Below are 10,000 nucleotides of genomic sequence, written 5' to 3' on the forward strand. Positions count from 1 at the left end.
CTGCAGCAGGTAAACAGACTGAAACGTCTGCAGCAGGTAAACAGACTGTAACATCTGCAGGTAAACAGACTGTAACGTCTGCAGCTAAACAGACTGTAACATCTGCAGCAGGTAAACAGACTGTAACGTCTGCAGCAGGTAAACAGACTGTAACGTCTGCAGCGGGTAAACAGACTGTGACATCTGCAGCGGTTAAACAGACTGTAACGTCTGCAGCGGGTAAACAGACTGTAAAGTCTGCAGCAGGTAAACAGACTGTAACATCTGCAGCAGGTAAACAGACTAACATCTGCAGCAGGTAAACAGACTGTAACATCTGCAGCAGGTAAACAGTCTGTAACATCTGCAGCAAGTAAACAGACTGTAAAGTCTGCAGCGGGTAAACAGACTGTAACGTTTGGAGGTAAACAGACTGTAACGTCTGCAGTGGGTAAACAGGCTGTAACGTTTGCAGGTAAACAGACTGTAACGTCTGCAGCAGGTAAACAGACTGTAACATCTGCAGCAGGTAAACAGACTGTAACGTCTGCAGCAGGTAAACAGACTGTAACGTCTGCAGGTAAACAGACTGTAACGTCTGCAGCGGGTAAACAGACTGTAACGTCTGCAGCAGGTAAACAGACTGTAACGTCTGCAGGTAAACAGACTGTAACGTCTGCAGGTAAACATGCTGTAACGTCTGCAGGTAAACAGACTGTAATGTCTGCAGCAGGTAAACAGACTGTAACGTCTGCAGCGGGTAAACAGACTGTAACGTCTGCAGCGGGTAAACAGACTGTAACGTCTGCAGCGGGTAAACAGGCTGTAACGTCTGCAGCGGGTAAATAGACTGTAACGTCTGCAGCGGGTAAACAGACTGTAACGTCTGCAGGTAAACAGGCTGTAACGTCTGCAGGTAAACAGACTGTGACGTCTGCAGGTAAACAGGCTGTAACGTCTGCAGGTAAACAGACTGTAACGTCTGCAGGTAAACAGGCTGTAACGTCTGCAGGTAAACAGACTGTAATGTCTGCAGCAGGTAAACAGACTGTAACGTCTGCAGGTAAACAGACTGTAACGTCTGCAGGTAAACAGACTGTAATGTCTGCAGGTAAACAGACTGTAATGTCTGCAGCAGGTAAACAGACTGTAACGTCTGCAGGTAAACAGACTGTAACGTCTGCAGCGGGTAAACAGACTGTAACGTCTGCAGCAGGTAAACAGGGTGCAGCAGGTAAACAGACTGTAACATCTGCAGCAGGTAAACAGGCTGTGAACATCTTTTAGCTAGCTTTACCTCCTCTTGGAGATTTGCAGCTTTCCACCTTCTCTAACCGCCTCTGGCTGAAGAAATGTTTTGGAGTGTTTTCAAAAAGTTTCTGTAACTTCTGAGTCATTCTCGACCAAAATATGGAATAATACGAGTCGGGTATAAAAATACAGCAATTACAGATTAAAGGCTTTACTGACAAGGAGCTAATACAGCTAATGCTAAAGATTAATGCTAATGCTAGTTTTGCTGCTTCATATTGGTAAAACATTTTGTAATGTGTTTTTAATGGAGGATTGTTTGCTGTGTAGGAGTAACAGAATAATCTGCTTGTGTGTATTAGGATAAAATCTGATGTTTAAAAAGAACTGCTCACAGGCGGACTGAAGTTCTTATCTTATTCTAACTGTCCAACACAGACATGCAGAAAACTTGGCCACTTCCACGTCGTTCTTTTCACATCACGTCCAACCTCCCACCCCTGTCCAGGTCTCCAGCTGTGAGGTGCATGTGTGAACGAACAGATCAGGAGGATTTCAGGATCAGTCCTCCTCATGTTGTCTAGAAATGTTCAGGAGTGTTGGTCTGAACACAACTTGAGTCTCCATTGATAAATCTTGGACTTCACTCCCGGATGTTTTTAATGTCAATTCATTTGGGTCAGAGTTCACGTGCACTTTTTTCCGCAGCCTGTCACCTGACGACTTGAATTATCTATCTTACTTCGTTTGAGCTGCTGATTCGATAAGGTCTGCTCTGAATTCTCTCTAATGTTTGATGCCAGTGAATTTAAACTCTGTATTTTTAAACAGGATTAGATTAGAGGAGGGAGAGGGCGGGGGCGGGGGAGGTGGTGGGGGCGAGGGTGGATTATAACAAAGATGTTAGTCAAAAGACCAAAGTGAACATGACATCAGTGAGCCTTTTGTGTTTATTTCTCTTCCTCTGATCGTGAGTTTCTTAGTTCTGTGTTAGCTGTCTCTCCATGAGACTGATAGAAGTTGCTGAGTCAGCGTGACGTCACCTTCTTGTTGGTTAAATGCAGTTTTAAAGCCGGGTGTTTCTTTTGTTTCTTTGGAGCGAGAAGTGACAATGTTTGTATGAGCGGGTGGAGCTAGAGAGGAGAGTCAGGTTAGCTAACCACCTCGTTTCTCACAGAAGGAAGCTTGATGAGTGTATGCATCAGACTCAACCGCAATTTCCAGATAGTCCGTGCGCACCACTCCTGTTTCTCATCACGCGTCGTGGTCCGTCTCCGGATCGTGCCAGCAGCGCCCCTACGCTCTGCTCCTTTTCAAATACGCTGATAGTCTATTTGTGCAGCTCGCTGCAAGCACGCGTCAAGCTGGACAGAATAGATCGACCCGGACAGGAAGTCAGCCAAGGAAATGTACAGAGCGTCTGATCAATTTCAAAATAAAACACAACATTCAGACTCCTGACTGATATTCCATCACTTATCAACATGACGTCAAAACAGAAAAACAAATCATCCTCAGAGAGAGAAAGTGACATGTTGTTTGTTCTCCTGACATCTTGTAGTAAAGGCTGATCAGAAAACCTTTAACAGTAAGTTAAGCAGCTCCAGCAGTCAGCCTGTAGTTACTCTCCTGTTTGACCTGAGATGATTCAATATTCACCTTCTTTGGATCTCCTCTTCCCACTGACTCCATCCTTCCTCCTCCGCTCATGTGCTGCTGTTAACATGCATCATTCTTATCCAAACTCACCAAGTGAAGGTGGAACAAGGTCAAGGAAGATTCTAGGTCACCAGACTTTCTGCTTCTGTTTCTATGATTGTCACGTCTAATGGCGGCAACTTATCAGATCCTAAAGTGGCGCTAAATGGTGGAGAGTGACAGAGGTGTCCCATGACTGTGTTTGTTTACGGGCTGTCGTCAGACGGCTGTGGGGACGGAACCAGACTGACAACAACAGAGAGACTTCATTTGTTGCCCCTCATGAGCCACTGAGCATGAACGCACAGGGCTCCGCCTCCAATGCTGTATCCACTCTATAATACACTCTAATTTAATAGTTCTGTTTCATGGGGTCTTCCAGGTCTCACAGATGAAGTCCGGTGGATTCGGTTGTTTTCATGCTGCACTTTGTCAAACCTGTCAGAGGTTAGGTACCACCGCCTCCCACCACTAGTTGGTGCTGTAGCTCCGGTCAGTGGTTGCTGCCATTCGGCCTAATGCTGCACTATGACCCAGAGCTAAACAATGTGACAGTGGAAGAATGCCGTCCTGTAGCACGGCGCAGTTTGTCAGTATTTAGATCTTAAGTTACATGTCGGCTGTGTCGGGTTAAACTACGATATCGACCGGAGCGATGTGTAACCACGTTTAGCTCAGGTATGTGGACCTTAACCTGCAGGGACTGAAGGCTGGTGTTGTTAGCAAAGCTAACGTTAGCCACACGTGGCTAATCTATTTGAAATTGTTTACAGATGGCCAAATTCGACCCACAATGCATTGCTGTTGGAAGTGAACCGAGACCCCTGTTTTGAAGCAGACCAGAGTTCATTTCAAACGGACCAAACGGCTCAGGTGTGAACGCACCCTGAGAGAGGACGAGTCAAACTTAAGTTAAAAACACGTGAAGTCAATATTTCTCTCACACGGTGAGAGTGTTCCTTTTGTTTTGATAAGTTATTGGAACCCAAAAAGAGCAGGGGTAGTATGATGATTGACAGCTGTGTTGACCAATGAGGCTCCTGCATTGCTGTGTGGTCTGGATTATCAGAGCAGAGGAGGAGTGGTGACCAACACAAACACAAGCGTGTATCTGTTTCAAACCCACACAATCTGAGCCCACCTGAGCGACATTTGACCTTGTCTGGATGTTTTCTGTGGTCTGTTCCTTATTGGATAGCAGAGAGTGAATGACGATGACCTCTGAGCGCTGCATTATGTGGCGCTGACTTGATCCATCTTTATACCGAGTCACCAGACTAAGTTAATCTAAGGGATTAATTTGTCCAACACTACAAAGGATCTGAATTCATTTTCCATTGTTTCCATGGTGCAACCTCATGCCACCATCTTTCCTGCCTAATCCTGCTCCATGATTGGTTCGTACAGCTGAGCTGTGATTGGCTAATAGCTGAATCAGAGTTTGTCTCCTCGACTTGTTGCCAGGAAACTTTTTCGCCCAGGAGAACAGACGGCCGCTGTTCCTGTCCCGAGTTAGAGTCCGAGTTGACTTATTGTTCTAATCCCGACCACGACGTGTTCCTGACCCTGATTTAAGATGACTGCGGGGGGCGGAGCCAAAAATAACCAAACAGTAACAGTTAATTGAAAAGGCCAATGAGAACGCAAATACCGCTGGACACCCACACGTCAAATAGAACGTCATGTAGGGTCCCATGTTCCCGAGTCTCATGTTCCAACCCGCTCTTTATGGTCAGTAAACTTTGTTGATGTGGGGTTTAAAGAACTTTAAAATATTTAAATATTAAAGGTATAGCGTCCCATGGCGGCAGCGACACGAGGTTCAATGAATCCGGTTTTGTTGGCGTTGGCGATTCGAGGGTCACATGGAGCAGAGAGTCTCAGGACGGAGCTCCTCCATCCGAGTCTCATCATCATCATGTCATCAGTTTCATTTTTAAAGACATAAAGAATATTAAAAACATCGAGCTCCGTGTTCACGCTAAAGGTTAAATAGAGAACACACACAGCGTCTCCGTTAAAAACACCAAACTAACCTTCAGAGGCTTCAACGCTCTGATCTGGGGTTCAGCTCCATGTTCAGTTTTAAAGAGTCTGACCGCATTAAAACGAGGGACCCTGTATCTCTGATGGTCATATTTCATCCTCTCTGTTCAGGTCAGGGTCGGAGATGAGGCTGCTAACCCTCCTCAACAGGCCGAGTCATGGAGGCTCTGAAGTGGACAGCCTCAAATCTTTGAGCATGACTCGAAGGTTTCTTGGGATCGTTGGTGGGGGCGGCCTGCTGCTGTGGACCCCCACCTCCATTTGTCCCATCCTTCCTCCTGCATTTCCCAGTTTTGATTTCTGCCTTTCAAAGGAAGTTTTCTCTTGTCACTGTAACTTTGGGTAAGGGCAGCAGTGGGAAATCCGTCCGACAGAAGAGGGACGTTCTCTTTAGGGTCCCCCTGGACTAGATTGCTAAATGTTGCTAAGTGCTAATGATGGATTAACATTGTGTTGTAGTATAGCAATGATTATGTTGTTGGTTATACGAATAAAGATTGATTGATTGATTGACTGACTGAAATACTACTTCCATTATTTCAAAATGTCTAACCAATGTGCACTGTTGGTTTCACATGAATTATCTCATTGGTTACAGCTCTGTGTGTGACCAATCAGGATGAAGCAGAACTCTGTTTGGAGAAAGTGTCATGTTTTTAATGTCTCTCAGGACGTCCTCATAATGTTCAGTGTGTGAGTCCAGCAGAGATTGATAGTGTGGTTTGTGCTGCTCCTCAGCTCCTCGGACGAAGAGAGGTTTTCTGTCAAACAGCTTTTTTACTTAATCCTCATCCTAGAATGTAGTAATATATAAAACAAATATATAAACAATATGAGTAATATGATCTCAGGTAAATTAACTTATATGTGATTATCCACAACAGTTACATATTTTAATCTTTTTCTGTATATATTTTTCTTCTTTTTCGTTGTGAAAGGTTCATTTGTGCTTATTTTATTTATTTATTTATTTTTTCTCTTTATTTATAATTATTTTTTGCTTTGTTTTGTATGTATTATGTATTAAATAGTACTATCATTCCCTGTACAGTTACTACCTTACATATAGACTTTGTATTGGCAGCATGAGGGTGGGGGGGAGTTGGGGAAAAAAAAAAGAAAAGAGAAAAGAAAAAGAAATGCTTGTCAATTTTTTTTATGTCCAATGCTTTTTTTGTATTTTCTTTTCTTTCTCTTTTTTCTTAAATAAAAAAAATGAATCAAAAAAAGTTTTTTTAACTGGTTTATAAATGTCGTGGGAACCAAACAGATGTCTGCCTCTAGTAGGTAGGTTGATCGCACATGAGCGCCAAGTGTGCAGGCTTGATTGGTGGCTCCATGTGAACAACCAGATGACCTCAACACCAAAGTCTTCATCCAGTCAGAGGCCTAAAATCATCTCCAAACTACAACCTTATTACTAAGCAGTTTCATTCAGTGAAGAGAATCAAACGCTGGTTTGTCCCGGGTCGAACAGTAGGAGCTTCACAACACAACGCCCCGCAGACTGTTGGCCGTGACATTTGTGTCACCACCCTGTAATGTGGTCATGCCCGCAGATACTTCAGGCTCTGATGTTGTTGGGCACGAAATACACATCAGATTGTGATACATTAGTTTTAAATGTGACACTGAATCAGGCACAAAAAGGAAAGGCATGTCCATGTGCCCCCCAACACCCTAAGGCTAACCCCCCTCACACAGATTCATGTCTTTTATCTTTGTGACTTTCTCACAAAGTCCAAAAACAGTGAATCCGATACTTTGAAATATATGAATAATTTACTGAAAAAAACAAATATGAAGGCCTGAATGAAAACCTTTGACATAACAAAGAGGTCAATCTGGAGCTGCTAACGCTAACGCTAACCCCCCGAGGAAAGAGTGTTGAGATAACATTTGTTATGACTTTACACTTCAAGATTGATTTGATACCACAGATCTTTAACCCTCAACAGAATTATCTTACGACACGTCCTGATTAGGATTTTATCAGTGAACAGTTGTTGTATTTGTGGTTTCGCTGATTTATCATCGTTAATTTAATTTACGCACTTGTTCATGCGTGAAGAGACGTATCAACTAAGACCAAAGTCTGTCTGACTTTGTTAGTGACGGGCGTCGGGAGGCAAACATTTGTCCGGGGTTTCCAGGAAGTGATTGGTCGGACACAGTTTACTCTCATTAAACCCAAGAAAACAAAGAAAGTGTTTTTCACACTAAAATCACCAAGAACTTTGTATTTCCCATCAGCTGTTAGTGGTTTTACTCAGACAGAACAGCAGAATAAATTATAATACTTTCACTTAAGTCTTGTTTAGCTCTGATGTCCTTCACGCCTTACCTGTTCCCCCTCACAGGAGGACTCACTTGGGGGGGATTAGGTTTAATAAAGTAAGTAACCCAAAGAAATGTGAATTAAAGGGAATTTCCATTTATTTTCCTAGCAGCATGCCCCGATGAAACTGCAGTTCCTCTAGTGTCCACTAGAGTCTGTCTCCTGCAGTGAGTCAGTCCTCATAGAGCTCCATGTTAAAATGTCTAACTTTACAGCTGAAATAAACATGTTTTATAAAGGTTTATGTCCTGTTTCCACAGGCGGTGAGTTTTGTGCTGGCCACACCCTTTTTCAATACAAATTAATGTAGTTCAGTGTTTTCAGCGCTCACCATCCTAAAGCGCTAAAATGCCCTCACACTCAGCTGATGTTTGTTGCTGCATCTCTGTTGAATGTTCAACTTTAATCATCTTGCTCTGCAGTGTCACATCACCCGGACCGACTAATCAAAATCAAGAAGGGGCGGGACATCTGGTATCAGCTTTGTCAAAACAATGGCGGAGGAGACGCTTGTGTTTTGGAGGGAACAGTTTCCAGGTGTCGAGCTGCTGATGATGTCAGGACATGACTTCTTGTTTTCTTGGTGAGATTTCTTTGAATTAAATATTAAACACACCTCACGGACGTTACTGAGGGGAGGAGTTAACTTTAGTAACCTAGCAACAGTGAGCGCTGGTGAGCGATGTGACACTGATTGGCTTGTGTCTGTTATGATTCAAAGATGCTCTTTAACTCTGGACTTGTGATCGTCTTCACAGTTGATCATTTTGGTTTTGGTGAAATTTATCCAATCCGTCACGTTTCCTGCTTTAATACAAAATCAACAAAACAAACAAAGATTCATGTAGAAAGAAGGTCCTCAGCGTTTAAATCAACCTTTTCACGCTTCTCCTCGCGCCTGTGATCTGATCATTTATTCAAGTGTTTGTTAGCAAAGCGGAAACAATGCTAACTAGCATGTTGGGCGCCATTAAAAATACATTACGTCCAATGAGAAGAAGCATCACCACTGTTGTCACGTCGTTTGGACTGGCGTTTGGACAGCATTAGTTCCTCCCACGCTGCTCATTGGACTGATTCATGTGTAGCCGGGGAAATCGGCGTGTCGTGTGAAGACACATCAGTCGACTCAGAGGTCAAAGGTCGAGATGGACGCAATGCTTGATCCAGAGCGGAGTGAGAAGCTGATGTCGAGGTGAACTGATGAATCGACACATGAAGATATTTTTGAGGAATATGACTGTGAGGATCTGAGTTCTCTGAAACACCACAAACCTTCGATGTTTCATGCTGCACTGAACAGATTAACTTCTCATTCATTAGAGGAGATTAATTAAACTCACTGTCACCGTTAATGAGTCCGTCTGGGACACATGGTGAGCAGCTCCGTCTTTACTCACATGAACGGGTAAATAACATCATCATGATGCAGAGGAGTTCAAAGTGGAGCTCTGTCAGGTCAGGCCTTTGATGAGAGCGCCAGGTAGTGACACGTGGCCCCTCTTGGCCCCCCACAACTCAACCTCAACCACCGCCCAGCCTCCACCAATCAGACTGTGACGTCCTTCAACCACCGCCCGACGCCCAGCCTCCACCATCAGACTGTGACGTCCTTCAACCACCGCCCGACGCCCAGCCTCCACCAATCAGACTGTGACGTCCTTCAACCACCGCCCGACGCCCAGCCTCCACCATCAGACTGTGACGTCCTTCAACCACCGCCCGACGCCCAGCCTACACCAATCAGACTGTGACGTCCTTCAACCACCGCCCGACGCCCAGCCTACACCATCAGACTGTGACGTCCTTCAACCACCGCCCGACGCCCAGCCTCCACCAATCAGACTGTGACGTCCTTCAACCACCGCCCGACGCCCAGCCTACACCATCAGACTGTGACGTCCTTCAACCACCGCCCGACGCCCAGCCTCCACCAATCAGACTGTGACGTCCTTCAACCACCGCCCGACGCTCAGCCTCCACCAATCAGACTGTGACGTCCTTCAACCACCGCCCGACGCCCAGCCTCCACCAATCAGACTGTGACGTCCTTCAACCACCGCCCGACGCCCAGCCTCCACCATCAGACTGTGACGTCCTTCAACCACCGCCCGACGCCCAGCCTACACCAATCAGACTGTGACGTCCTTCAACCACCGCCCGACGCCCAGCCTCCACCATCAGACTGTGACGTCCTTCAACCACCGCCCGACGCCCAGCCTCCACCAATCAGACTGTGACGTCCTTCAACCACCGCCCGACGCCCAGCCTACACCAATCAGACTGTGACGTCCTTCAACCACCGCCCGACGCCCAGCCTACACCAATCAGACTGTGACGTCCTTCAACCACCGCCCGACGCCCAGCCTACACCAATCAGACTGTGACGTCCTTCAACCACCGCCCGACGCCCAGCCTCCACCAATCAGACTGTGACGTCCTTCAACCACCGCCCGACGCCCAGCCTCCACCAATCAGACTGTGACGTCCTTCAACCACCGCCCGACGCCCAGCCTCCACCATCAGACTGTGACGTCCTTCAACCACCGCCCGACGCCCAGCCTCCACCAATCAGTGACGTCCTTCAACCACCGCCCGACGCTCAGCCTCCACCAATCAGACTGTGACGTCCTTCAACCACCGCCCGACGCCCAGCCTACACCACTCAGACTGTGACGTCCTTCAACC

Source organism: Labrus mixtus, unplaced genomic scaffold (assembly GCF_963584025.1).
Source record: "Labrus mixtus unplaced genomic scaffold, fLabMix1.1 SCAFFOLD_86, whole genome shotgun sequence".
In the NCBI taxonomy this organism is placed as follows: domain Eukaryota; kingdom Metazoa; phylum Chordata; class Actinopteri; order Labriformes; family Labridae; genus Labrus; species Labrus mixtus.